Source organism: Pipistrellus kuhlii, unplaced genomic scaffold (genome assembly GCF_014108245.1).
Source record: "Pipistrellus kuhlii isolate mPipKuh1 unplaced genomic scaffold, mPipKuh1.p scaffold_m20_p_34, whole genome shotgun sequence".
Lineage (NCBI taxonomy): Eukaryota > Metazoa > Chordata > Mammalia > Chiroptera > Vespertilionidae > Pipistrellus > Pipistrellus kuhlii.
The window spans coordinates 3,346,547-3,374,526 of NW_023425534.1; the positions used below are offsets into that span (position 1 = coordinate 3,346,547).

General features: G+C 43.0%; 1 protein-coding gene across 3 annotated transcripts in view; it reads right to left on the minus strand.

Annotated features, from left to right (window-relative positions):
* Positions 1-27,591, minus strand: part of RERE (arginine-glutamic acid dipeptide repeats) — a 357,124-nt gene extending 329,533 nt beyond the window's left edge. Inside the window, exon 1 of one of the 3 annotated variants that reach the window (XM_036460929.2) lies at positions 27,145-27,591. The gene's annotated coding sequence lies outside the window, so the exon portion shown is untranslated. The remainder of the gene's footprint in view (positions 1-27,144) is intronic. The other 2 variants (XM_036460931.2, XM_036460930.2) reach the window with 2 other exon arrangements.
* Positions 27,592-27,980: the final 389 nt, after the last annotated feature.

Consider the following 27,980-nt stretch of genomic DNA (forward strand, 5'->3'; position numbering starts at 1 on the left):
ACATTTGATGCCATTTTTATTCTATACCCGTGTTCCTTCTTCACTTCCTATTTCTTTATTTTTACAGTAGACCCTTTAGCATTTCTTGCATTACTGGTTTGGTGGAGATAAATTCCTTCAGTCTTTTTTTGTCTGTGAAGCTCCTGATTTCCCCTTCAATTTTGATTGATAGCCTTGCTGGGTACAGTATTCTTGGATTCAGACCCTTCCTTTGCATGACTTTGTATATTTCATCCCATTCCCTTCTGGCCTGGTAAGTTTCTGTTGAGAAATCAGTTGCTAGTCTGATGGGGGTTCCTTTGTATGTAACTTTCTGTCTCTCTCTGGCTGCTTTTAAGATTCTTACTTTGTCATTGTTGTTTGCCAATTTGATTATAATGTGCCTTGGAGTCTGTCTTCTGGGATTCATTTTGCTTGGGACTCTGTGAGCATCTTGGATTTGTGTGGGTTTTTTCTTTTCTATTTCAGGAAAGTTTTCTGTCATTATTTCTTGAAATACTTTTTCCATGTCTACCTCAGTTTCCTTTCCTTCTGGAACCCCTATTATTCGAATATTATTTTGTTTTGTAATGTCCCAAAGCTCCCGTAGGCTCTCCTCCTGCTTTTTAATCTTTTTTTCTAGAAGCTGCTCTACTTGGGTATTTTTTTCCATCTTATCTTCTAGCTCACTGATGCGGTCCTCTGCTTCCTCTAGTCTACTCTTGATGCTTTCTATTGAGTTCTTCATGGTAGCGATGTCATTTTTCATTTCTTCTTGGTTCTTCTTCAATTCCTCATGGTTCTTCTTCAGTTCCTCATGGTTCTTCCTCATTTCTTCTTGGTTATTGTCAAATTTCTCTTCCATTCTTTTTAGCCAGCCTATGATCATTATTCTGAATTCTTGCTCTGGTAGGCTGCTTACCTCGGGCTCGTTTACTTCCTTTTCTGGTGATGCCTGCTTTTCTTTCATGTGCGGACTATGTTTTTGTCTCCCCATGGCCTCTCTTCTCAGGATGTCTGGTTATGTGGTGTTCCTTCTCCTTTCCGTGGGTGACCGAAGAACTCCCCGGATTCCACGCGCCTGTGCCGATTCGGGCTTCTCAGCTGCTTGATGGACCTCCCCGCTGTGTGTTTTTCCAGGCCTCAGGGATGCTCCTCCTTTCCTGGTAAGATGGCGCTGCCTCTATATTCACTTTCTCAAATTATCCTTTCATTCTCCCTTAAACCCAAACAGTCCTCTCACACTAATCTTGTCAAGATCGCCTCTGACCCCACAGCGCTAAATACAATAATCAATTCCCAGTCCTATTGTGACCTGGTTTAGGAGATTTTTGAGACATTCATTTCCCCCCTCTGGCTTGATACATTTTTCTCACTTGGACCAACTACAATCATTCACTGTCTCTTGGGTTTTCCTTTTGCGCTGATTTCTTCTCAGCAGTTTTTGTTGCTGATTGTTCTTCTCTCAGACTTTTTAATACCCTAGAGTGGGCCTTAAATCCAATAGCAGCCAGACAGAGAAGATGTAAAAACAGAAGCAGAGATTCAAGTGACAAGTCTACAAGCCAAGAACACCAAGAATTGCTGGCAGCCACCAGAAGCTTGGAGAGAAGCAAGGAATGTATTCTCCCTCAGAGCCTCCAGAAGAAAATAACCCTGCCAACACCTTCACCTTGTGGCCTCCAGACTATCCTATCTAATAAAGAAGGAATATGCTAATTGACTGTCACACTCTCACAAAGCTGGCGGCACCCACAGGCAATAAGGAGAGAATATGCTAATTGATTACCACGCCCTCAAAGATGGTGGTGCCCAGGTCCCTTAGCCTGCCAGGCAGCAGGTGTGTGCCTGCCTCCGGAGTCCCCCAGACCTCTCAGCCCCCAAGCCACTCCTGAGGGGTCCCAGATTAGAGAAGGTGCAGGCTGGGCTGAGGGGACCCCCTCCACCAGTGAACAAATTTTGTGTACCAGGCCTCTAGTCATATATAATAAAAGCCTAATATGCTAAGTATCCAGTCATCTGGTTGGCCATTCAACCAATCAAAACATAATCTTACTAATAATGGAGAGATATGTAAATTGACCATCACTTTGTGATGCCCACAGCCAATCAGGAGTATGCAAATTAACACGACAAAGATGGTGGCAACCCCACCCCCTGCAAAGCCTCCCTGCCATGCTCCACACGTGTCAACCATCCTTGCAGCCTCCCTGTGGCCCAGCTCCCGGCCTCAGAGACAACCCTCTGGTGCCTGAGGCCGTAGTTCCCTGTGTCTGGCGTCTCCCTCTACCCTCCTCCTGCCCCACTGCCCTGGTAAACAAAACCCTCGCTTTGGAGCACCCCCACAGGCATGGCATGGCATGGGCACGGGAACAGGCACGAGCAGGACTCGCTCGGTGCACAGTTAGTGTGCCCGGGAGCCCTGGGCCAGCCGCTGTGATGGTGCAGCAGCAGGCGGCTCAGCTTTGTTTTGAATAGATGAAAGAGGCCACCTACACAGTAACCCAAATTATCAGATCTCCCTCTTCCCTGTCTCGCCAAATCAAGAGGGGCAATGGGCGTGTAGGAAGTGCGGGCGGGCGGGCGGGCGGGCAGCAGGAGGAAGAGGATGAGGAAGAGGGCCAGCTGCATCCCACTTTCACAATGGGAAGTGAAACATACTAGCACACCCAACCTCTCCAGTCCTCCCACCTGCCTCGCTCCCCTCACCTCTTCCCCTATGCATCTCCCCGGGAGCGCCAGCACTGCACAGAGGAACGCTCCGGAGAAGGAGGGCGAGGAGGAAGCTGCGCTAGAGCGCATAAGACTTGCCACTGCCACCGCCGCCACCATGGCACAGTGATTGAAATCTTATTTTGTATATGGCAAGGAATAAGGCAGTCATAATAGCTATCGTTTACTTTATCTGGAAGGACCCTTCCTAGTCTAATTTCCAGCTTGGTAATTCTTTTTTAAAGTAAGTTTCTATGGCCCAAACCGGTGTGGCTCAGTGGATAGAGCGTCGGCCTGCGGACTGAAAGGTCCCAGGTTCGATTCCAGTCAAGGGCACGACCTTGGTTGCGGGCACATCCCCAGTGGAGGGTGTGCAAGAGGCAGCTGGTCGATTTTTCTCTCTCATTGACGTTTCTAACTCTCTATCCCTCCCAATTCCTCTCTGTGTAAAATCAATAAAATATATATTAAAATAAATAAATTTTTATTGGTTTTATTTATTTATTTATTTATTTTTAAAATAGCCCTGACAAGAGCGTCGGCCTGTGACTCAAGAGTCCCAGGTTTGATTCCAGTCAAGGGCCTTGGTTGTGGGCATATCCCAGTGGGAGGTGTGCAGGAGGCAAATGAATTGATGTTTCTCTCTCATCGATGATTCTGGCTCTCTATCCCTCTTCCTTCCTCTCTGTAAAAAAATCAACAAAATTTATTTTTTTTAATTTGGGGTTGGGGGTGATAGGGGGATAAGGATACATATGCAATACGTTAATCAATAAAGAAAAAAATATTTTAAAGACACCAACCCTTAAAAAAAGCAAACAAAAAACAATAAACACTCAACACTATGACTTAATATCTTACATCTTGTGAATAGCACATATCATTAATTTTAAATTTTGTACTCCCAAAACAAAAAAACCAAAAAAACAAAAAAATGACACTCCATTTCAATTTAGTGGCTTGAGAAGTACCTTCACCCACTTTTCACAGGATCTCCTACACTAAAGGATGTCCCTGGGCTAAGCTAATGTCTTCCTTTCTTAAAAAAAATATCTTTATTGGTCTGGCCTGCATGGCTCAGTAGTTGAGCGTTGACCTTGAACTAAGAGGTTACAGTTCAATCCCCTGCCAGGTTATATGACTGGGTTGTGGGATCGATCCTCAGTGTGGGACATGCAGAAGGCAGCCGATCAATGATTCTCTCTCATTACTGATGTTCCTAGCTCCCTCTCCTTTCCTCTCTGAAATCAATAAAAACATTTTTAATATATATCTTGCCTTTGACTTTAGAGAGGGAGAGGGAAAACACTGGTCAGCTGGCTCCTGCACCTCCCTACTGGGGACCTAACCCTCAACCTAGGCATGTCCCCGAACCGGCAGTCAAACCGGCACCTCTTGGTGCATGGGTGATGCTAAAGCAACTGAGCGACACCAGCCAGAGCTAAGCTAATGTCTTTCTAAAGCTAAATCAATAAAGAAAAGCAAGCATCTGTGTGAAGCATTCACATAGCCAATGTAGTTTCACAAAGCTCAAGAATATTGTCAAATACTTTTCTCTACCTGGCTAAAGCCTTTACAGAGCAGAACCAAAGCAAGCCATAACCTGTCTAGCATCTATCATTATTATGGAGTAAACAGATGTTTACTCAAAATACAACCTCACTGTTTGTAAAGCCTTGAGAAAGCATTGTAGAATGGATGTCATCTACATCTACAGCTTTAATACAAACCATAAAGTGTAACAATGAAAAGCAGCCAAGCACAACAAAACTTGTTAGTGGATTTTGACAACAGCAGAAAGGCACCGACTGCATTCCTTATTACTGTTGCAATATATTTCACAGTTAATGCTAAATAGGTATGGAATACAATCACACTAAGCATCAGAATTCAGTATATAATTTATCCAAGCATACATGCTTCAGACATGCCCTGTATATTAAATAAATGACCGTTACAGATGAAAATTTGCACCTCTGCTGCTATGGAATCTTTCTTGTTCCATCAGCAAATGGATTACCAATACAATCAAGCCCCAGCCCATACCTTTCCGGGTTCCTTTTCCCACTTCACCAATTTAGTAATGTCAAGGATATAAAATACACCAAATACTCTGAAAAAAACGGCATTCTGAACACTACTAACTGATATTCTCAACAAGAGGTTTGCCTTTCGCTGTTTTTTTTAACTAGTGGTAAAATTTTCTTCTCAGGATACAGCTCTTTACCAAATCCCAAACCTGTCCACTCATCACCTGTGCCACCCTACCCTACCCAAACCCCACCATGTCTCCCTGGATTACTTCAATAAACAGCCTCCCCACCAGACTCCCTGCTTTCACTCTGGCTGGCAGCAGCCTAACTTCTGCACAGCAGCCAGTGGGTTAGAGAAAATGAGAATCTGTCAGACCCCTGGCCCAGTGGCATCCTTTACACTTAGAGTAAGCGCTCTCTGTAAGATCTGGCCCTGACCTCAGCTTCCACCTCTCGAGTTCCCTGCTCCCTGACGTACCAGCAGGCTCCCGCCTCAGGACTTCTGTGCGGGGCAGAACGTCCCCTCTGCCTGCAATGCTCTGTCCCCTCTCTCTGCAATGCTCTGTCCCCTCTGCCTGCAATGCTCTGTCCCCTCTGCCTGCAATGCTCTGTCCCCTCTGCCTGCAATGCTCTGTCCCCTCTGCCTGCAATGCTCTGTCCCCTCTGCCTGCAATGCTCTGTCCCCTCTGCCTGCAATGCTCTGTCCCCTCTGCCTGCAATGCTCTGTCCCCTCTGCCTGCAATGCTCTGTCCCCTCTGCCTGCAATGCTCTGTCCCCTCTGCCTGCAATGCTCTGTCCCCTCTGCCTGCAATGCTCTGTCCCCTCTGCCTGCAATGCTCTGTCCCCTCTGCCTGCAATGCTCTGTCCCCTCTCTCTGCAATGCTCTGTCCCCTCTCTCTGCAATGCTCTGTCCCCTCTCTCTGCAATGCTCTGTCCCCTCTCTCTGCAATGCTCTGTCCCCTCTCCGCAGGGTTCCTTACCAAGGCCGGACTCAAATGTCAGCTCTTCAGAGAAGCTGTCCCTAAATGCCCTACTTCAAACCCCCAACAGTGTCTCTTCTCTCCTCTAAGTAACATAGTGGCTTCACTTTATAATTTGTTTAATTTGAATAAGAATAGAGGCATACTTTCTTTGAAAAAAGTGAAATCTGGACAAATGCTATTTTATAGGCTACTCACTATGAAGTCAAACACAATATATCTTAAGAATAAAAGGTGCTTTATGTGTAATTTTCCTTTATCGTTTTTAATTTAAAGTATTAAAAAGAAGTGCTGGCCCTGGCCAGGTGGACAACTAAGTGTTGTCCCATTCACCAAAGGTTGTGGGTTCAGTTCCCAGGGTTGCAGATTTGATCCCAGGTCAGGGCTCATAAGGAGGCAATGCATTGATGTTTATCTCTCTCTCTCCCTTTCCTTTCTTCCTCTCTCTCTAAAATCAATAAAAAATATATATATCCTCAGGTGAGGATTGATGAGAGAGAGAGAGAGAAAGAGAGAGAGAGAGAGAGAGAGAGAGAGAGAGAGAAGTGCTGTATGTACAAGAAAGTTTATGGTAGATCTAACTGCTTTGGCTCAGAGAATAGAGCATCGGCCTGCTGACTGAAAGGTCCCAGGTTCGATTCCAGTCAAGGGCATGTATTTTGGTTGCAGGCACTTACCTAGTAGGGAGACAGCTGATTGACGTTTCTCTCTCATTGATGTTTCTAACTCTCTATCCCTCTCCCTTCCTCTCTGTAAAATATCAATAAAATATATATATTTTTTAAGTGTATGGTACGAGTACTAATATGTAGGAAAAAATAATTATGCCCAATTACAGGAAAATACTTAAGGGATATATACATTAAAAACATAATAGATGTTAAGTTTTAAAAAGAAAATGAATTACAATGATAAATAATTGTAATTATTTATTACATTGCTCAAATATGTACTAGCCATGTGACATGTGCCGACCCACCCTGGCAGATGAGAATTCAATGGCAAACAAGACTAAGTCCCTGAGCTCTCTGAGCTCCAGGCTGAGCGTGCAATGACAGTCAGTGTGATAAGAGATGTCTCACGACAGTAGAGGAGACCTAGGAAGGAGAGCACAGCTGGGAGCGACCCAGACTGAGGAAGGTTTTCCAGATGAAATGATGCCTAAAGTAATACCTGAAGGACAGGTGATAGTAAATTTTTTTTAAAAAGAAAGAAGAGGAGGAAATAAGTTTGAAACCTCTACAGTGAGTTGGGGTGAGAGGCAAGAGAAGAGATGAAACTGAATCATATGGGAACTTAATAACTTATACTTTTTTATTTTTACTATATTTTATTGATTTTTACAGAGAGGAAGGGAGAGGGGATATAGAGTTAGAAACATCGCTGAGAGAGAAACATTGATCAGCTGCCTCTTGCACAACTCCCACTAGGGATGTGCCCGCAAATCAGGCACATGCCCTAGACTGGATTTGAACCTGGGACCCTTCAGTCTGCAGGCCGATGCTTTATCCACTGAGCCAAACCAGTCAGGGCTGTAATTTTTTTTTAAATATATTTTATTGATTTTTTACAGAGAGGAAGGAAAAGTGATAAAGAGTTAGAAACACAAATGACAGAGAAACATTGATCAGCTGCCTCCTGCACATCTCTTACTGGGAATGTGCCCACAACCAAGGTACATGCCCTTGACCAAAATCAAATCTGAGACCTTTCAGTCCACAGACCGATGATCTATCCACTGAGCCAAACCGGTTTCGGGCAGGGCTATAATTTTTTTATTTTTTAACTAAAAATACTTCAATTTGGTGATGGGGTTTTTGAAAACCTAGGTGTCATAAAAACCTAGGTTTTTCATGAAATATGATACAAGCTAACTGTGATACATCAATCACTTCGTTTCTAAAAGCCCATTTTGTCCTGCAGCTATCTCTTTCCGTCTGTCATATGTCTGACCAAATACAGAAGGGACAAGAAGCAATTTTAACACAACACACAAGTGCACATACATGTCTTTCCCAGGGCTAGCCAACACATCTCCTATCCTCCTATTACAAACTGGGGGCCAAAAGTACCCAGACCTCCACACCTCTGGCTGCCCCGCTACTTCATTCCTTCTCTCCCCGTGCTTTTGGATGCCAACAGGAATCCTGTGCTTAGCATCCCGGGCCTTCATCCTCTGGCCCACCAACTTACCTCACCTCATTCCTCCTCCTTCACTCCTGCGAGGCTCTCTTTATTTGACCTTGTACATACCACACTCATTCTTGCCTCAGGTTGACCCTTGCTTGGACTGTCCTAACTCGCTCTCCCAGTTCCTACTCAAACAGCACCGATTCCTCAGGGCCTACTCTTAGTTTCCCAATGAATCTTTAGTCAATTTCTCTAATCCACAATAAGCTCTTGTTAACCTGAATTTGATCTATATTTATCTGTTATGCTAAATAATGAGTAGCTACACTGTTTGGTTACAGTCCACTTTTGTTCTAGAAATCTCTAAATGTTGTATTCTTGCAAGGTTTTCCTCCTAGTTGTGAGAGCAAACATAATAATTTTTATTTCTTTTTTATCCCACTTACATCAGTATTAAACTTGGAAAACACATCCAAACCTGTTTGCCATCTGACAGATGCTGGGTGGAAGGTTAAGTCAGAGAGAATTCAGTGCCAGCTGCTTCTCTCTGAAACTGCAGGTTTAAGCACCAGGATCTGGACTGAATGTACAAGCTTTTTTGGGACAGGCAACAGAGCATATACACTGTAATGCAAGATACTTAAAGGCACAAAAACAAACAAAAACAACCTAACAAAAGACTTATTCATTTATTTATTCTGAATGGAGGCAAACACCCCCACATTGCAAGACTCCCCATCATCCTGTACATTAGCTAACAAATAACAAAAATATAAATAAATAACAAATCTATTTGACACCACAAATGAATGAATAAACTTAATACCAGTAAGAGAAAAATGGAGGTAATAGCTATATGACTAACAGCTTAGATTTTAATTAATAAAGCCCCAAGGTGATCCTTGTGTTGTTGTTGTTGTTGTTGTTGTTGTTGTGTGTATTGATTTCAGAGAGGAAAGGAGAGGGAAAGAGAAATAGAAACATCGATGAGAATCATTAATTGGCTGCCTCCTGCTTCCTTTACACTAGGAATCAAGCCTACAACCCAGGCAAGTGCCCTGACTGGAAATTAATCCAGGACCTCCTGGTTCATAGGTCAATGCTCAACCACTGAGCCACACCAGCTAGGCTGTTCCCTTCTTTTGGTCAAGAACTGTGAGAGCAGGGACCCACCTTACTCATTTTTATATTCCCAGTGCCTAGTATATTGCCCTGCAAGAAACACTAAAAAAAATTACTGCCAAATAAATGGACAAGCCCCTTTTATCACTCAGATACTCCCTTATTAATAGTCAACTGCCCAGAGAAAAGGAGCCTTAGATGAGAGCAGCCTCAAGAAGCTATTGCCTGAAATTACAGACCATTTCTATAGTAATTGTTACCTATCACTTATTAATTACCTGCTTATTCCTTAAAAAAAAAAAAAAAAACAAGATTGAGACTGGGTTGGTTGGGTGTCATCACATGCACTGGAAGGTTGCTGGTTCAATTCCTGGTCAGGCCACATGCCCAGGCTGTGGGTCTGATCCCCGGTCAGGGTACATGCAGAAGGCAACAGACTGATGTGTCTCTCTCACATCGATGTTTCTCTATCTCTCTCCCTTTCTGTTTCTCTCTAACATCAATAAAAACATCTTAAAAATAAAGACTGAGTTTTCCTTTTCATAATTAGCTTAGGTACATGAAAGTAAGATGCTTCTAAAATCTGCTTTAAATTGAACTCTTCACTCCTAGCCACCCATAGAAACTAGAGAAGAAAAGGGAGAAGACTCCTATATTTGATAAGAAAAAAGACATGATTCTCAACCTACAGTTCTCTCAAAAATCAAGCAAAATAAAAAATATGAAGGAAAAAAACTCTGTCAGAAACGCTTTAAGGATAAAGTACATCATAATTATAAACTTAGAATAATCCTCTCAGAATTTATCATCAACAGAACAGGTTAAGCATCACAGAAAAAGATAAATTAGAAGGGCGCCTTTTTCACTTAATGAAGTCAACTTTTATCTTTCCATAACCCACAAGTCTATAATTGAAAGAGTCCCAAGTGTATAACTTTTCCTTTGCATCTAAAAATAAACATCAGCCCTAACCGGTTTGGCTCAGTGGATAGAGCGTCGGCCTGTGGACTCAAGGGTCCCAGGTTCCATTCCGGTCAAGGCCATGTACCTTGGTTGCAGGCACATCCCCAGTAGGAGGTACATGTGCAGGAGGCAGATGATCGATGTTTCTCTCTGATCAATGTTTCTAACTCTCTATCCCTCTCCCTCCTTCTCTATAAAAAAATCAATAAAATATATTTTTGAAAAATAATAAACATCAGTAATTGATAGCAGAAACAGGTAGCCACAAGCACAACAGGTATACCTCATCTTTGAAATACACTTTTAACAGTCATCCATTACTCTATGGACCTTCTTAAATATCCACAGAAACAGAGAACAGGTTAAATACTGCCCTCTAATTCAGTGTAACACAAACAGCAGGTCTCTGTCCAGAACCACACCAAATGGCCAGTTTCTTTTCCAGTTAACACCATGAGCAGGCGCCTAAAGCCCTTCTCACACCATCTCTGTGAGTGACCGGGAGTGGTGCCACGGGTGCACATACAGTTACTCCGAGACAATCATCTCTAAAAGACAGACAACTACACTGCATCTACAATAAAGTGTCATCTAAAACTCAGTGTCATGGGAGTTTTTAGGTGTCACATATGAGCTCAAAATAGGACAAACCCCTCCCTCCTTGGTGCTTTAGCAACATTCAATTCTTCAGCACTCCCCCCAGATGTTAGATTCTTTTTAGTGGTGTCTTGCACCCAGTGTTTTTTCTCAATTTCAAGATTTAAAGAAGCTGTGAGGGGTGGGGAAAGAGAGTACATCAGAGAAGCACAGGCCTATTTTTATGACTGAATCATCTCAGGACAATGCACAGACTCCGGCCCATCTTGATGACAGTTGTATCAAAGACCCAAATTTCCAAAGATCATAAATCACTGTAGTAAGCATATCAATAGTATGCGGTATTCTGTAAGCATTTGTAACCTTAACATTTGCCTCCTCTTCAGTCCTTTGATATCCTCAAAAGATGCTTGGATTTCAGAACCACCCCCACATCAGCAAGGCTGGCAATCAGCATCCTAGGAAACTGCAAGAAGGCAGGCAAGGTCCAAGCACAATGGATCGGGGGGATGCAAGGTCTTTGCACACCTGTACTCTTCTAAGACAGCGGTGGGAAACGGAGAAGGCCTGAGAAATCATTTGGTCTGACCCTGCCAAGGCATTAGGGGTGAGTTAATTAAATGTTTGATCAAATATAGCAGGCTAATTTTTAAGTTAATAATTCTGTCTGGCCCTTGGCAGAAAGAAGGTTCCCTACCCCTGTATTCTAAGAAAATAAATACAAATATGGCCACTTCTTAATTTTTAGGAAGAGAAATTACCCCAAATAGCCAAACCAAGTACACTTCATCGGAAGAGGCACTTACCCAGATAATTGCCCCTGATTCAGGATAGATTTTTCTTTAAAGGCCCATATTGAAAGTTTTAAAATTACAGATTAACCTTTGACTCCCAGAAAACAAAAAATTTTCAGAGATTCATTCCTAAATAAGCAACCTGAGAGGGAGAAATGGCCTGAAATCTAGCTCCTCCAAATCTTTCTATGAAGAGTTCCTGGGCTCATCATTGAGGTGACAGAAAAATTGTTCTTCTTCCTAACTCATACAAAGACACATTGATGTCAGCCTCATGTATTTTTCCACACACAAAAGAGTATACCTACAGATTTCGGAGATTAAAAAATTGCTGAATTTGTTCAAAGAAAAAGGCCATGTATTATTACTGCCATAAAAATGCCTCTTCAATGTCTTGTGTCATAAAATGAAAATGAAAGTCTATTTTATGACAAAACACCAAAGAACAAAAAACAGTTCTCTACTACAGCTGAACACTCACTGAGCACTTAATAGTATCTGGATCAAATTATGTGGAACATATACATCTGCATGTAATGTTGGTGTAAGAAACACATCAAGAAAACAGTGGAATCCTGGCTGGGTAGCTCAGTTGGTTAGAGCACTGTCTAGATATTCCAAGGTTGCAGGTTCGATCTCCAGTCAAGGCACATACAAGAATCAACCAATGAATGTATAAGTGGAACAACAAATCCATGTTTCTCTCTGTTTCTCTCTCTCTCTCAACTCAGTAAATAAAAATTTAAAAAGAAAACAGTGGATTTCTCTAGGTAATGTTACAGAGCATAAATATGGCTCGATTAAGGGTTGTTGGTTGCAATAGTCCTTAGTTCCTGAGAAAGAGATAGCTAGAACAGTTCAGATTTGCAGAACATTTCTTCCCCAAGTATTTCCATATCTTTTTTTTTTTTTCATTTCAATATATATACTACAGTTGCCATCTGACAGCTAAGGAAGCAGGGCACTTCATCATACTTCAAACCCATACTATTATACAAGCATAATCAGGGTCTAAGTCTTCTTAAGCTGAATAAGAGACATATATTAGGTTTACTTGAAATGCTCATATGCTATCATGGTTCAGGACATTTTGGTGAAGCAGGAAAAAAACATGAATTACATAGCACATAGTTATTCTATCAAATCAACATCACATTTCTTAGCAATACATTGTTTCTAGATTTATATTGCCCCCCATAAGTTACCCTATTCTCCTATTTCACCTTGATTCAGACGAATATATGTACAAGAACTTCATTTTGGTATTTTTCCACACACAAAAGAGTATACCTCTAAGCCAGGAAACAGCCTCAAGTGTAAATGGAAATATCCACAAGCTGATCTAAATGCTATCTTCAAGCCATTCAGTGTTCATATTAGTATTCACGCCACTGACCTAATCTCCCCAAGAGGAACTAAAGGGAAAGAAAATCTAATTAAAAGCCCAAGGAAGCCCAGACCGGTTTGGCTCAGTGGATAGAGCGTCGGCCTGCGGACTGAAAGGTCCCAGGTTCGATTCCAGTCAAGGGCATGTACCTTGGTTGCTGGCACATCCCCAGTAGGGGGTGTGCAAGAGGCAGCTGATCGATGATTCTCTCTCATGGATGTTTCTAACTCTCTATCCCTCTCTCTTCCTCTCTGTAAAAAAAATCAATAAAATATATATTTTTAAAAAGATGAAGAAATAATGGAAGATGGGAGCTTAAATGACAGAAAATCACAAATTTAAGGATATCTTACTAAGAACAGGAAACCAAAAGTTTAAAGCATTACTTTACAAAATCAAAGAAAAAGAATGAAACATTTGGTTCTATCAAAAGCAAAAGAAAACCATCTACTCTGGGCCTCCGCAGACATCTTTTCCCAAGTGGAACAGCACACAGAGGAGGGTCCCAGCCTTGGCCAGGAGCTGCTGGGGACCCTGTGAGATGGGAGCAATGCTAGAGGACTGTAAGAGCCTCGGTCTAAATTACCTGAATGCTTTTCTCCACACGAAAATATCTGTGAATGCTAAGTGAACACGTGCAGACCAGATCATTACTTCATTCCTGTTCATAAAGTTAAGCAATGTAATCATCACACACACACACACACACACACACACACACACACAAAACTTTAGTAGACATTATGAAATCTCTGAAATAAAAAATGACCAGAGTAACTAACAAAGGAGTTGAATAACCCATCTTTTTAAAAACTACTTTTAAACACTTATCACATTTTTAAAAATTCTTTACCTCAGAAGCCTTTTTTGTAATTAAAATTTTTCAGAAGAAGTCGAAAAGTTTGTATCACCTCTAGCAGTTGGAAATCAGTTTCAACTACAAATTATTTAAAAGAAATCACTCCCCAACAGTACCAAAGCACTGAGATTCCAAAGCAGTTGTCATGCATAATTCCATTTTAGAACCCAACCAGGCTGCCTGACTGGGACTGGTAAGAGGCCTACAGCCTGGAAGACTAACAGAAAAAGTTGCATTTCATATCATGGATCTAATAGGCCAATGAGCTTGGGAAAAAAAAGTAAGGACCTACAGCTCAACTTGATAAATTTTACTACAAATAATAAAGCATGTGGCCTGTGTGGCTTAGTGGTTGAGTGTCAACCCATGAACCAGGAAGTCAGGGTTTGATTCCAGGTCAGGGCACAAGCCAGTTTAGGACTCAATCCCCAGTGTAAGGATTGGTACATGCAGGAGGCAATCAATCAATCAATGATTCTCACCGCTGATGTTTCTATCCCTCTCTCTCCGGGGGAGAAGAGGTGAAGCAACAATGGTTAGCACTCTAAAACCCACAAATTATATATTTTACAAGAGTAAATTGTATGGTGAACCTATAGTTCAATAAAGCTGTCATTTTTAATAAATAAATAAATGGTACTTAGAAGTACTACATATAATATATAAATCACCTGGGTCTATTACTGAGAGATCACAAAATGTGTATTTTAAAATTCTGGTATATAAAAAGAACATCAACTTCACTCATGGTCAAAGAAATGGAAGTTAAGATAAGATACTGCACACTCGTCATCAGGTCAGCAAAAATTAAGAACTTTCATAATATCCAACCCTGGTTGTTGCTCAGTTCGGTGGACATCACCCTGTGCACTGAAAGGTTGCCAGTGCAATTCCCAGTCAGGGCACATGTTTGTGTTTGGTCCCCACTTGGGGTGCATACAGGAGGCAACTGATCAATGTTTTTCTCTCACATCAATGTTTCTCTCTCTTCTTCTCTAAAATCAATAAAAACATATTTTTTTTAAAAGACTTAAAATACCCAGAATTGATGAGGAAACATGAAAATTTAAACCCTAAAACACTCTTTGTACACTGGCACATTTTGAAGGATAAGTTATTAACAGTTTCAAAATTAAAAATGTACATGCCTATTAATTCAGCATTTCCACTCCTAAGAATTTACTGTACAGATATACCTATACAATTGTACAGGTTCAAGGGATTTAAAAAGAAGAATCAAAACCAATTTAATTGTCCATAAATAGGAAATTCAAGTATACACTGAGTGGCCAGATTATTCTGATCTCTAAATGCATAATAATCTGGCCACTCAGTGTATATCCTATATAATAAAAGGCTAATATGCAAATTGTCCCCTCGAACAGGAGTTCAACCAGCAGGCAGGCGGCCAACTGCCCATGTCCCCTCTCCCTGGCCAGGCTGGCCGGACTCCACCCATGCACAAATTCATGCACCGGGCCACACACACTGAGTGGCCAGATTAATGCATTCAGAGATCATAATAATCTGGCCACTCAGTGTACATCCACACATTGTCCTATTATGCAGTAGTTTAAAAAAAAATAATAATAATAAATAAATAAATAAATAAATAAATAAATAAATAAAAGACCTGAAGTATAATTACAGGTATTGGCTTGAAAAATATGGACTTGAAATATTAAGTAAAAAGCAATATTAAAGATAGTATGTATAATGTGTACATACATGCTTATGTTTATAGAAAAAGCCTGCAAGAATATTGCGGAGTGGGCATTACTCTTTTTAAAGAGTATAAATGTGATTGAGTATAAGTTTTATAACTATAATTTGTATTTAATTTGAATGAATTAGGCTCTCAAAGTCAGACCCCAATGTCAAAACTCCCCATGCTATGACTCCACCTGTCTTTCAGTGCTGCCTGGTTCCAGCCAAACCAGTCTTCTTCCTGTGAGATATCAGCCCAAAGGACTCCTCTTCAGAAAGCTGTTATACAATTTACGCCGAAACCGGTTTGGCTCAATGGATAGAGCGTCGGCTTGGGGACTGAAGGGCCCCGGGTTCGATTCCGGTCAAGGGCATGTACCTTGGTTGCGGGCATATCCCCAGTAGGGGGTGTGCAAGAGGCAGCTGATCGATGACTCTCATCGATGTTTCTAACTCTCTCTCTCCCTTACTCTCTGTATAAAATCAATAAAATATATTTTAAAAAAAAAGAAAAGAAAGCTGTTATACAATTTAAATCTGATCACCCACCAAATATAAGTTACCTAAGTTTAAAGAACTATGTCAGCCTGTATCTGTTACAGAACATTTTAAAAGAATTTTTTGAAAAGGAAATTGAAACACAATTTAATAATCTTCATCATAAAAGCAACAAAAGCACTATACTCACCATTTCCCATGCTTTCCAACCTCCGTGCCTTTGCTCCAGTTTCCTGCCTGAAATCCTCTTAGCTATTTATCACATGTCCAATCTTGCCAATCCTTCAAAACACAGGTTAAACACCACCTCCTACACCAAATCTCTTTAATGCCCCAGCCAGAGTTAATTCTTTCTTTTTTTTTTTTTACTTTTTTTAAGCCTCACCTGAGGATACTGATTTTTTTTTAAGGGAGAGAAAGAAATATCAATGTGAGAAAGAAACATCGATCAGTTGCTTCCCATATGTGCCCCAACTGGGGATCAACTACACAACCTAGGTATGTGCCCTGACTGGGAATCTTTTTGGTATGTGAGACAACACTCCAACAGAGCCACACAGAGAGGGCAAATTCTCTTTCTTTCTTTTTATATATATATATTTTTTATTTTATTTCATTTTATGTTTTTAATATATTTTATTGATTTTTTTTTTACAGAGAGGAAAGGAGAGGAATAGAGAGGTAAAAACATCAATGAGAGAGAAACATCAATCAGCCGCCTCCTGCACACCCCCCACTGGGGATATGCCTGCAACCAAGGTACATGCCCTAAACCAGAACCAAACCCAGGACTCTTCAGTCTGCAGGCCGATGCTCTATTCACTGAGCCAACCCAGCTAGGGCCAAATTCTCTTTCTTAACCCGTAGTACATCTCTTGAGGCACTTTATCTATCACTCAACTGTGTAAATGCCTCCGTCCCATTAGTGAAAAAATTCATCAAGTGCACAATCTGTCTCGGTGGTTTTGTATGCCCCATTTCATACATAAATGCATATGTGCTGATTGGCTTGTGGGTGTGGCTTGTGGAGCAGAGTGATGGTTAATTTGCATATTATTCTTTTATTAGGTAGGATACTAGAGGCCCGGTGCACAAAATTCATGCAGAGGGGGTGAGGGGTTTCCCTCAGCCCAGTCTGCACTCTCTCCAATCTGGGATCCCTCTCACAACCCAGGACTGCTAGCGTCCAACTGCTTACCTGCCTGCCTTCCTGATTGCCCCTAACCACTTCTGCTTGCCAGCCTGATCACTCCCTAACCACTCCCCTGCCAGCCTGATCACTCCCTAACCACTCCCCTGCCAGCCTGACTGATGCCTAACTGCTCCCCTGCCAGCCTGTTTGCCCCTAACTGCCCTCCCCTGCAGGCCTGATCACCCCTAACTGCCCTCTCCTGCAGGCCTGTTCCCCCCAACTCGCTCTCCCCTGTAGGCCTGGGTCCCCTCCCCATCCCCCACAACTGTCCTTCCCTGCAGGCCCAGTTGCCTCCAACTTCCCTCCTCTCCCAGCCTGGTTGCTACCAACTGCCCTCCCTTGCAGGCCTGGTCCCTTTCAACTGCCCTCCCCTGCTGGCCATCTGTGGTGATCATCTTGTGTCCACATGGGGGCAGGATCTTTGACCACATGGGGGCAGCCATCTTGTAAGCTAGAGAGATGGTCAATTGCATATTACTCTTTTATTATATAGGATAGAGGCCTGGTGCAAGGATGGGGGCTGGCTGGTTTGCCCTGAAGGGTGTCCCGAATCAGGGTGAGAATTCCCTTGGGGCATGGAACGGCCTGGGCAAGAGGCCTGTGGTGATTTGCAGGCTAGCCACACCCCCGCAGCGACCCAAGCAGAGGCCCTGGTATCTGGGATATATTTACTTTCTACAATTGAAACTTTGTAGCCTCCCGCTTGCTCCTGGCAGCAGCCATTTCTGTTACTATTTATGTATCTTCTACAATTGAAACTTTGTAGCCCTGAGTGGAGGCCTGGGCCAGCCAGGGTGTGCAGAAAGCTTGGCTTTCTCCATCGCCAGGGAAACTCAAGCCTCCCTCCTACTGCTCAGTGGCTGCAGCCATTTTGGTTGAGGTTAATTTGCATACCCGCTCTTGAGTGGCTGATGGGCATGGCTGGTAGGCATGGTTGGTGGATGTAGCAGGGTGATGGTTAATTTGCATATTACTATTTTATCAGATAGTATATTTTTATTGATTTTCAGAGAGGAAGGGAAAGGGAGAGAGAGATAGAAACATCAATGATGAGAGGATCATTGATAATCTGCCTCCTGCACTCCCCCTACTGGGAATCCAGCCTGCAACCAGGCACATGCCCTTGACCAGAATCAAACCAGGGACCCTTTAGTCCACATGTGTCAAACACAAGGCCCGCGGGCCAAATCCGTCCCGTCAGGCCTTGCAATGTGGCCCGCACCGCGCTGTCATCACTGCACTCCGCTGCGTTTCCATCACAATGACAGTTTATGACTGTTCAGTAAACCATTCGGCCCGCGATTTAGGCTGGATTTTAGATTTTGGCCCCTTCTCTGATTGAGTTCGACACCCCTACTTTAGTCCATAGGCCAACTCTCTAGCCACTGAGCCAAACTGGCTAGGGCGCTAATAACTTCTTTACACAAAATTTTAAGAAGTCCTTAGACACTAGAACTGTATTCATAACTTTGGGTCTAAGTTGATAGAAACAACTGTGGCATTTTTGAGTAAATTTATTTATGACAATTATACAGTTGCACTCAGTATTCTAGTGCAACTGAAGTGGCCAAAGCTGACGTGGTCTGAACCCTTCTAGAGTTTACAAAACAGCAATAAAACTGAGGTTGCAGAATCTGAGTACAACAGTCCAGATGCCTCTTTTCTAGCATCCCTGTCCTGTCATCATATTCTTGTTTCAGACTGAATATAATATGATTGGGCTTTAGCTTTGCTCTGCTAACCTTAGTCATATATAATCATAGTCTCAAAGATTACAATCTTGTTACCAAAATGAGAATCAGCATATTACCAAAATGCCACAGCAGTTATTATTAATGGTGGGCCACTTTTCTGAATGGCAATTCTTATTTATCATATGATACTTCTCCTTAATTTCATCTCCAAGATCCTAAAATTTGAAAAATGCTTTGCAAGTCCCTTGCCATTCCACTCACCCTCCAAGTCCCAGAACTGTCATAAATAAAGTCAGGCTGTGGGGCTGCTGGATATATAGCCAACTGTTTTTAACTATTCCTCACGGACCATTAAACCAAGCTATTACAGAGCTGAAGCTATACCAATAAGATGCACAACTCATGTGTGTGTGTGTGTGTGTGTGTGTGTGTGTGTCCATTCTCTACCATCTAGACCCTCTCTAAGAGGAAATATTGTTAATGATTGGGCTTTCTTTAAGTAAAAACATTGATTGGACCTTTTCTTTAAGTATATTTTTATTGATTTCTGAGAGAAACTTAGAGGGAGAGAAATATAGAAATATCAACAATGAGAGAGAATCATCAGTCAACTGCCTCCTGCACACCCCCTACTGGGGATTGAGTTCACAACCCAGGCATGTGCCCTGACAGGGACTCAAACCGGTGACCTCTTAGTTCCTGGGTCAACAGTTGGCTCAACCACCAAGCCACACCCAGCTGGACATAGATCTTCTTTATAAGTATGAAGATTAAATGCAGATTGAAAGCTACATATACTAGTATATGAGGGTCTTCTGCTATCTTGCTCTTATTCATTTCTCTCAAACATGCTCTAAAACAGCTGTCCCCAAACGACGGTCCGCCAACAACTGGTAATCTACGAGGTCCAAAAGGTTGGTAACCACTGGTTTAAGTAAACCTTTGGAGCAGCGGTTGCCAACTGGTGGTCCGTGAGGTCCAAAAGGTTGGCGACCACTACTCTAAAAGACTGTAGTAAATTTTTTTTTAAATATATTTTATTGATTTTGTACAGAGAAGGGAGAGAGATAGAAAGCTAGAAACATCGATGAGAGAGAGTCATCGATTGGCTGCCTCTTGCACATCCCCTACTGGGGATGTGCCTGCAACCAAGGTACATGCCCTTGATCGGAATCGAACCCGGGTCCCTTCAGTCCCCAAGCTGACGCTCTATCCATTGAGCCAAACCGGTCTCAGCAAGACTGTAGTAAATTAATGAGACTTAGAAGAAAGAGAAATCGCTTGCCTAAGTCTTAAGCTTAAGCAATACACTCCAAGCAATTTACTAGACAGCTATACACTGGTATTTTAACCAAGAGTCATATTGATATATATATATATATATATATATATATAGAGAGAGAGAGAGAGAGAGAGAGAGAGAGAGAGAGACAGCGCGCGCGCGAGCAAGACACACACACACACACACACACACACACACACACACACACAGTGTCCCCTTGAGAGATCAGGAGTTCAATCGCTCACTATGACATGCCCTGATCACCAGAGGGCAGTACAGAACAAAGTAAGGCCCTGGCAGGCAGCCAGCAGCTGGCAGCCAGGGAAGGCTCCAATTAGCCGTGATCTCCGACCAAGCCTATGGACCCTGCCCATGCACAGATTTTGTGCACCTGGCCTCTAGTTAATAATAAAATAATACTTCACATTTCCAACTTGCCATTGTTCTACATACACACACACACACACACACACACACGTCTCCTTCAGGAATATCATAAGATGAACAGCAGAGCTATGATGTTCTACAATAATATCATATTAGAATTCTTTATCAGCACCCCAAAACTCATCATTACTCCATTTACTTGGTATTTAATCATGCACTGTTTTGTAATATTTCCTATATTCAAGGAACAGTAAAAACTTTACAGTTGGTTATTTAAAGAGAACTTATGCAAACCTTCTAGAGTTGACACATTGCTTCTACGTATCTCCTGGTTGTTGAGTGTTGCATAGACAAAAAAAAAAAATGTAACATAGTGGAAGGCTAGATCTCTGATGATAATTACAATATAATAACAACAAATATAGATTAATATTGATTGAGCAGGTACTTTTACCAGAGACATTTTAAGCACTTTATATGTATTAATTACTTTGGTCCTCACAACAAACTTGTGATATGGGTACTATTATTATCCCCATTTTACAGATGAGGAAACTGTGACAAAGAAACATCACTGAGTTAACAAGAAACAGATTAGGGATTGAGACTAGAGCTCTTAAATACTTTGCTACAATAGTAAAGAGGTTAAGAGTGGACAAATACAGAATGGTAAATTTTGAGGCTCAGTGCCCAAAAGATATCCAAGGAGACAGAGGGCAACATGGATATGGATTGCAGGAGAGAAAGGAGGGCTGCATTTATAAACTTGAGGTGAAATGAGGTCACTCCGGAAGACAATGCTAACGGAGAAGTTAATATACAGAATCAGGAGGCACACCAATATTTAACACAAGGTTAGCATGGTGCCAGAGTTTATCAGACTTATTATCCAAATAACCACTTCACAAGTTGTATAAATGTCTAATCCTATGTTGTACATCTAAAATTAATATAATATTGTAGGTAGAATGTAATTGAAAAATAAAATATTTTAAAATAATTTCAAAATACAGTTAACACATTTTTAATGTTTTTATTGATTTGAGAGAGAGAGAAGAGGAGAGAAAGAAAAACACCAATGAGAGAGAACCATCAATCTCCTGCATGCCTTCTAACTGGGGATCGAGCCTACAATCAGAACAAGCGCCCTGACTGTGTGAATCTACCTAGTGAACTCTGGGTACATGGGATGGCACTCAACCAACTGAGCCACACAAGCCTGGGCCGCAGTTAACACATTTTAGGTGAAAGTGATAACACAATAGGGTAATATTTTAGCACATTATAAACATAAAACACATTATTTCAAATCAAAATATATAAAGATTATACCTAATCTATGGAAACTATACCATAATTTAACTAAAAGACTATAGATTTATGGCAGCATTTGTGTGTTTGTTTTTTTATACATTTTATTGACTTTTTACAGAAGGGAGAGGGAGAGAGAGCCAGAAACATCGATGAGAGAGAAACATCACTCAGCTGCCTCCTGCACACCCCCTACTGGGGATGTGTCTGCAACCAAGGTACATGCCCTTGACTGGAATCGAACCTGGGATCCTTCATTCCACAGGTCGATGGTCTATCCACTGAGACAAACCGGTTAGGGCATGTGGTGTGTGTGTGTGTGTGTGTGTGTGTGTGTGTGTGTACGCGTGTTTAATATTCTTTTTTTTTTATCTTTATTGTTGAAAGTATTACATATGTCCCCTTTTTCCCCCCATTGACCTCTTCTAGCCTACCCTCTCCCACCCCGTCCAATGCCTTCACCACCCTATTGTCTGTGTCCATGAGTTATGCATATATGCACAAGTTCTTTGGGTAGATCTCTTCCCACCCACCCTCCCTCCCCCACCTTCCCTCTAAGACTCCACAGTCTGGCAGCATCTATTTTTATTGTTCATTGGTTATAGCTTAGGTTTTCATGCAAAATCTTTAGGCAAGAATGCCACATATATCACTGTTCCTAAAAAGAAAATAATCTGCTTTAAGATCTATCTTCAGACATGCTTTTCATGGAATATACAGTTGTAAAAAGAAAGATAACCTAAATGACCATATTTCAATGGTTCTAAGATGCATGATGTTTTACATTTGTATAGCACTGGAACTGGGAACGGGTCTTACAGTTTAATTGCAGCACCTTTTTTTCATTCTATGGTACATAAAATAATGATGCATCTTACTACCGATGACATCTTAGATTCAATGAACTGTGACTTTCAGAATACATCTAATTCCATGTATAAAAATACATATTAGTATAGTTAAAGGGAAATTTTCTGTCTTCAAGAGGTTTACAACTTAATAAAAAGAAAAAGATTAAAACTAAGACATAAATGCAAGTAAACATTTACACAAGATATAAAATGACAAAACGAGTGAGAAAGTGAAAGAACCAAAGAAAATGCACTGAATTGGTAGAAAATAAGTGGCCAAACAAAAAAAAAATGTAAGGCAGGCTGAGACCGGTTTGGCTCAGTGGATAGAGCGTCGGCCTGTGGACTGAAGGGTCACAGGTTCGATTCCCGTCAAGGGCATGTACCTTGGTTGCAGGCACATCCCCAGTAAGGGGTGTGCAGGAGGCAGCTGGTCGTTGTCTCTCATCAATATTTCTAGCTCTCTAGCTCTCTCCCTTCCTCTTTGTAAAAAAATCAATATATTAAAAAAAAAAAAAAAGTAAGGCAGTATGTTCCAAGTACAGTTTTCATTAATGTTTCTCTCTCACTTCACTGTTTCTATCTTTCTCCCGCCTCCCTTCTCCTATCTAAGCATGTCCACAGGTGAAGATAAAAAATAAAAAAATAAAAAAGAGTGCAGAGCAGCAAAACATAAGACTAACATTTGGAACTTCCTTATTAAGAAGAAATAGACAAGCCACTTGACAAAGGATTAATTTTACATGTTTTACAAACTGTTCTACAAAATATTAGTTTTTATAAGATGGTCATAGTATTCTTTGGGGAAGAAAAAAAGAAAACCAAGCAACACAAATAAAATGTCCTCAGAACACTTAAAATACTTGTAGCATATTAGTATGCTATGAATATAGTTTGGGAACCAATGACTTAGATAAATAAGTAGACAAGTAGTTGGATAGATTCACAGAAAATATATTCATAATCTTATATGTACATTTTACAGCACCTGGCATATTCTTGTCCAATATTACATACAATTATGGCAGGACCTGACAGTGGTTACTGTCCCACTTTAAAAAAAAAAATTATTATTGATTTCAGAGAGGGAGAGAGAGATAGAAATATCAATGATGAGAAAGACTAATTAATCGGCTGACTCCTGCATGACACCTAATGGAGATCAAGCCCACAAACCAGGCATGTGCCCTTGACCTGGAATTGAACCCAGGACCTTTCAGTGTGGAGGACTATGGTCTATCCACTGAGCGAAACTAGTTAGGACCTGTCCCACTTTTTAAAAGAGTTTTGACTGAACAATAAGTCAAGGTTGAAAAAATAATTGGTGCATGTATTTCTTAATTTGGATTACCTTTTTGTTGTGAATTGGTTCTAGTTACTCTAGTTACCTTGAAACAAAACACTGGCAAAGACTATATTGGATTGAAATTACATGACTTTATTCCTACTGAATAAATAATACATTTCAACTGTTCATATTTCATTGTAAAAGATATACAACTCTAGAGATTTGCGCTAAGTTTTGAAAGCAAAGTGAATCAGAAATCACATTGCTAGGAGGAAAGTCTGGAAGAGAGATATTTATGCTCTACTGAGTTCCCCTTGCCACTACAAACCTCTCCAACAGCCTATTACATTAAAACAATTGACATGGGAAAAGATGTATGATATAAAAACCCTTTGAGGCATTTGTCAAGCAGATTATCTCTCAAACTACACCTTGGTTTAGAAACCTTTGAACAGGAATTTGGTGTGTTAATCTATGTGCACACTCTTGTCACATGTTCTCTTACCTCTGACTTTTTAAATCTAAACCATACAGTAAGTCATTCTATCAGACGACTATATTTATGTTTGCATGACTACTGAAAACATCATTGCAGTCAACGACAGTACACATGCAAACCTGCTGATTTTAGTGAGCTTCTCCCCTATCCCTCTACCTTCTACCTGCCTCACTCCACACACACACACACACACACACACACACACACACCCCTCCCCCGGTTAAATCCCAAAGGAAACTGAGTCCGGTGATAGGATTTTTCTTGTCTATAGGGTAGGTCTATTTAACTTTTTATTGATGATACTGAAAACTTTTTAAACCCATGATGCAGGTAGTGGGGTGGTAAGGGCCTGGGTAGAGGGCAGGGGTGGGCTGGCGGGGGTTGGTAGGGGGGAAAAGGGGATATATGTAATTCTTGTAACAATAAAGATTTAAAAATTAAGTAAAGCTTTTTAAAGACTGCTAATGTATATATAATTTCCCACACCAAAAACCAAATAAACCCCCTACTTTAATATTTCAAGACAAATTAAATTTCTCATATGAGAATATCAGTTCAAGAGTCCTTAGAAGTCACAATGCGTAAATGCTTCTGATAATACAACAAATTAATGTCAAGGTGCACAGCCAATAACACAAAAAACCTCCATACAACATTACCCGTCAAAGGTCATCTGTACGGCAGCTCAGAGAAGTGGCATTAGCTGAGGAGCACAACTGCAATCCAAAAAAATCATTAGGCCTCAACTGTTACTCCCCTCCCCCATCCTCATCTTCTCATCCTTCACAGCAATTAAGCAGTAGAAGATGCTACTCTGCAGCCTACCATCATCCACGCCAACCTCCATCCTTGGCCCAGAGCTGGGTTCACCCGGGGTGGACCCTCTCAGCCTATTATTTATTCCCTGTCCAATGTTCAAGAAAGCTTCTACACTGGCATCCAAAGCAGAAAACCAGATCTTGTCTCATAACCCCTATTCATAAAAAAGAACAAAACACAATGACAGCTCCGGAGCCAGAGGACCTATCGAACCATCAGACCGCTAATATGTCACAGCGCCCGCACACACTTGGCTAAATGTTAACCTCAAGTGCAATCTTAAGCGTAACCGAGACTGACTACTTCTGAGGCGACCCTGGTCACATTCAATAAATACAATAAATAAGAGTCAACCGAACAAATCCCCGTCCCCAGTGAAGCCAGGGGCAATGAGGAATGCGGAGGCAACTGCCTATCAGGCCACGACACACGAACGGGGTGTATCTTCACGTGCACAAAAGAGAAAAGAGCAGCAGGCACCAGGTGTGCAGAGGGAAGAGACGAAGGTGGAGGAGTCTGAACACGTTTTTGAGTGTCCTTTAGCTCCCAATGTGCCCTTCTGCATCTCACGAGGTGGCCAAAAAGGCCAGGCATGAGATGGTGGAAAGCTGAAAAAGAAACGCGCCCGCCCTTCCCCCATCTTCTCTCCTCTGTCCCCAGAAGAGCTGTGCTTGTCTGTGCAAACCTAGTCCCAAATATGGGAGAGAGAGAACGAATGTGTGTATGAAGAACAATGAGCCCTCAGCCTGAGAGAGAGAGAGAGAGAGAGAGAGAGAGAGAGAGAGAGAGAGAGAGAGAGAAAGAGACCAAGCTTCTGCCTCTGTTCCCTGCGACCTCAACAACAGGGGGAGCTGGAAGCAGCTTTCCATCCAGCCTAGGCCCTCACAATCAGAAGTGGTTTATAATTTACGGTGGGATTAACTCCTCGAGCAAATCCAGGGAAGGAAATAGCTACCCAAAGATGATTTTATTATTCTCTCGCCCCTCCCCCAACAGACTGAGGCTGAAGAATCCAGTGTACACCAGACAAAAAAAAAGGTCTCTCTTTACATGGAAAGCAACTATCAAAACTGTTCCAATCTAAGCACAGGATGCATTCATTTGTGTTGCATTAAAGTGTTTGTTTTATAATTCTCAAGGTGCTAGATATCTTTTACTAGATACCTTTTTTCGGGGGTTAAAAAAAATTTTTTTTCCCCCTCTGGAGAAAGCTATTTCAGGATTCACACAAAACTACTTTCTAAATGTATCTTAAAATAGTAACACATCCTGAAACATTTAAGACACCCAGTTTCACAAGGACACATTCTGCTTAAGTCAATGTTTGAAGTCTGTAACCCAGCGGGGTGGGGGGGATTGTAAGCAAACCCTTGGAAAAGAGGCGGAGGAAAATGACAATTCCACAATGAATCATCTGCGTTCCTTTCAACAACTTCTGCAGCAACCCGTTTCAAAGGAAACATAAAACATAAAACACCCCCCCCGCGCCTCCCATCACACACCATCCATGTAAAACTACTTCTCCCGCTTCCAAAACCTTAAAAAGAAAAATAAATAAAATAGGAGCCGCTCTCTTTCCCAGAGCAGAAGGAAGACATGAGCACAAGAACCTATTCCGCTGCAAGTTGAGTTTTGGGTCTCATAATGTAGTCATCGGAGAACTAGAGATCGAGAACAAAAACAAAAAAGCAAAGACAAAAAAACAAAAAAAGGAGCGAATCTTCTCCAGCGTGAGAATGAAGACAAGCAGCCAAGTCCTCCCCCGAGACCCCCGGACCCACAAACCGGCGGGAGATGCCCCGCCGCCCCGGGTCCCGCCGGCACCGGAGCCGCGGACCGCTCAGCCCGGCGGGGGCCCGGGGCGCGGGCACCGGCGGGGGGCGGGGGGCGGCCGGCGGGGAGGGACACACCGGCCCGCGGCCCCCGCCCCGGCCTCCGCCCCCCGCGCCCCGGACGGACCGGTCCACGCCCACCGCGCCGCCGCCCGCCCCGCGCCCCGGACCCGGACCGGGAGCCGGGAAAGCGGGCGCCCGCCCCGCGCGGGCAGGAGGGAGACTTACCTCCCCGGCGGCGCTACACCATCAATGGAGGGTCGGCGGCTCCGGGAAGGCGGGGACGGGCGGGAGGCCCTCGGACGGGGCTGGGCTGCGGGCTCGGCCGAGGGGGCGGCCGCGGGGCGGAGGCGGCGGCGGGCTGCCCTCCCGTGACCTTCCGCGCGGTCTCCCGCTCCGCTCCTCGCTCGCTCGGGCGCTTCAGGGGCGGGCGCCGGGGACCATGTCTGTTTTGTTTCCCTGAGGATGCTGGTGCTGGGCTTCCCCCTCCCCCGGGAGGGAAGCGGGCAGAGACAATGTGGGGGCGACGCGGGAGGCGGGCGGAGGCGGGGACGGGACCGAGCCGGGCAGCGTCTCGGCGGCGCGGGAGGAAGAGGAGCGGGGAGCGCGGGGGGCGGCTCGCGAGCGTCTGCGGGAGCAGCGGCGCCTCAGCGATGGAGGCCGAGCCGCGGCGGGGCTGCTGCACCGGCCCGCCGCCCACTCCGCGCCCGGGACCGGCCCACCTCGCAGTATCGCGCCTCTCTATTGGCCCCCCGCTGCCTGACGCGCGCGGAGGCGGGGCCAATGGGAGACGGAGACCGGGCGGAGGGGGTGGGGCCCTCCTTTTTTTTCCCCCCTTTTTTCTTTTTTTCTTTCTCATGAAACGGGCAGCGGGGAAGGTGGGCAGCGGCCGGGCGGTGGGCCGGGCTCGGGCGGGGGCCGCGGCCGCCGGGGCAGGTCCCGTTGCTCCGGCTCTTACCCGGGTCACCATCTGCCTTTCCAGCCCTGAAGACGCGGGTTCACGTCCCCGGGGAACACGGAGGGGGTTCAAACCATTCGCTACGGACTCTCGAAATTCTGATGAG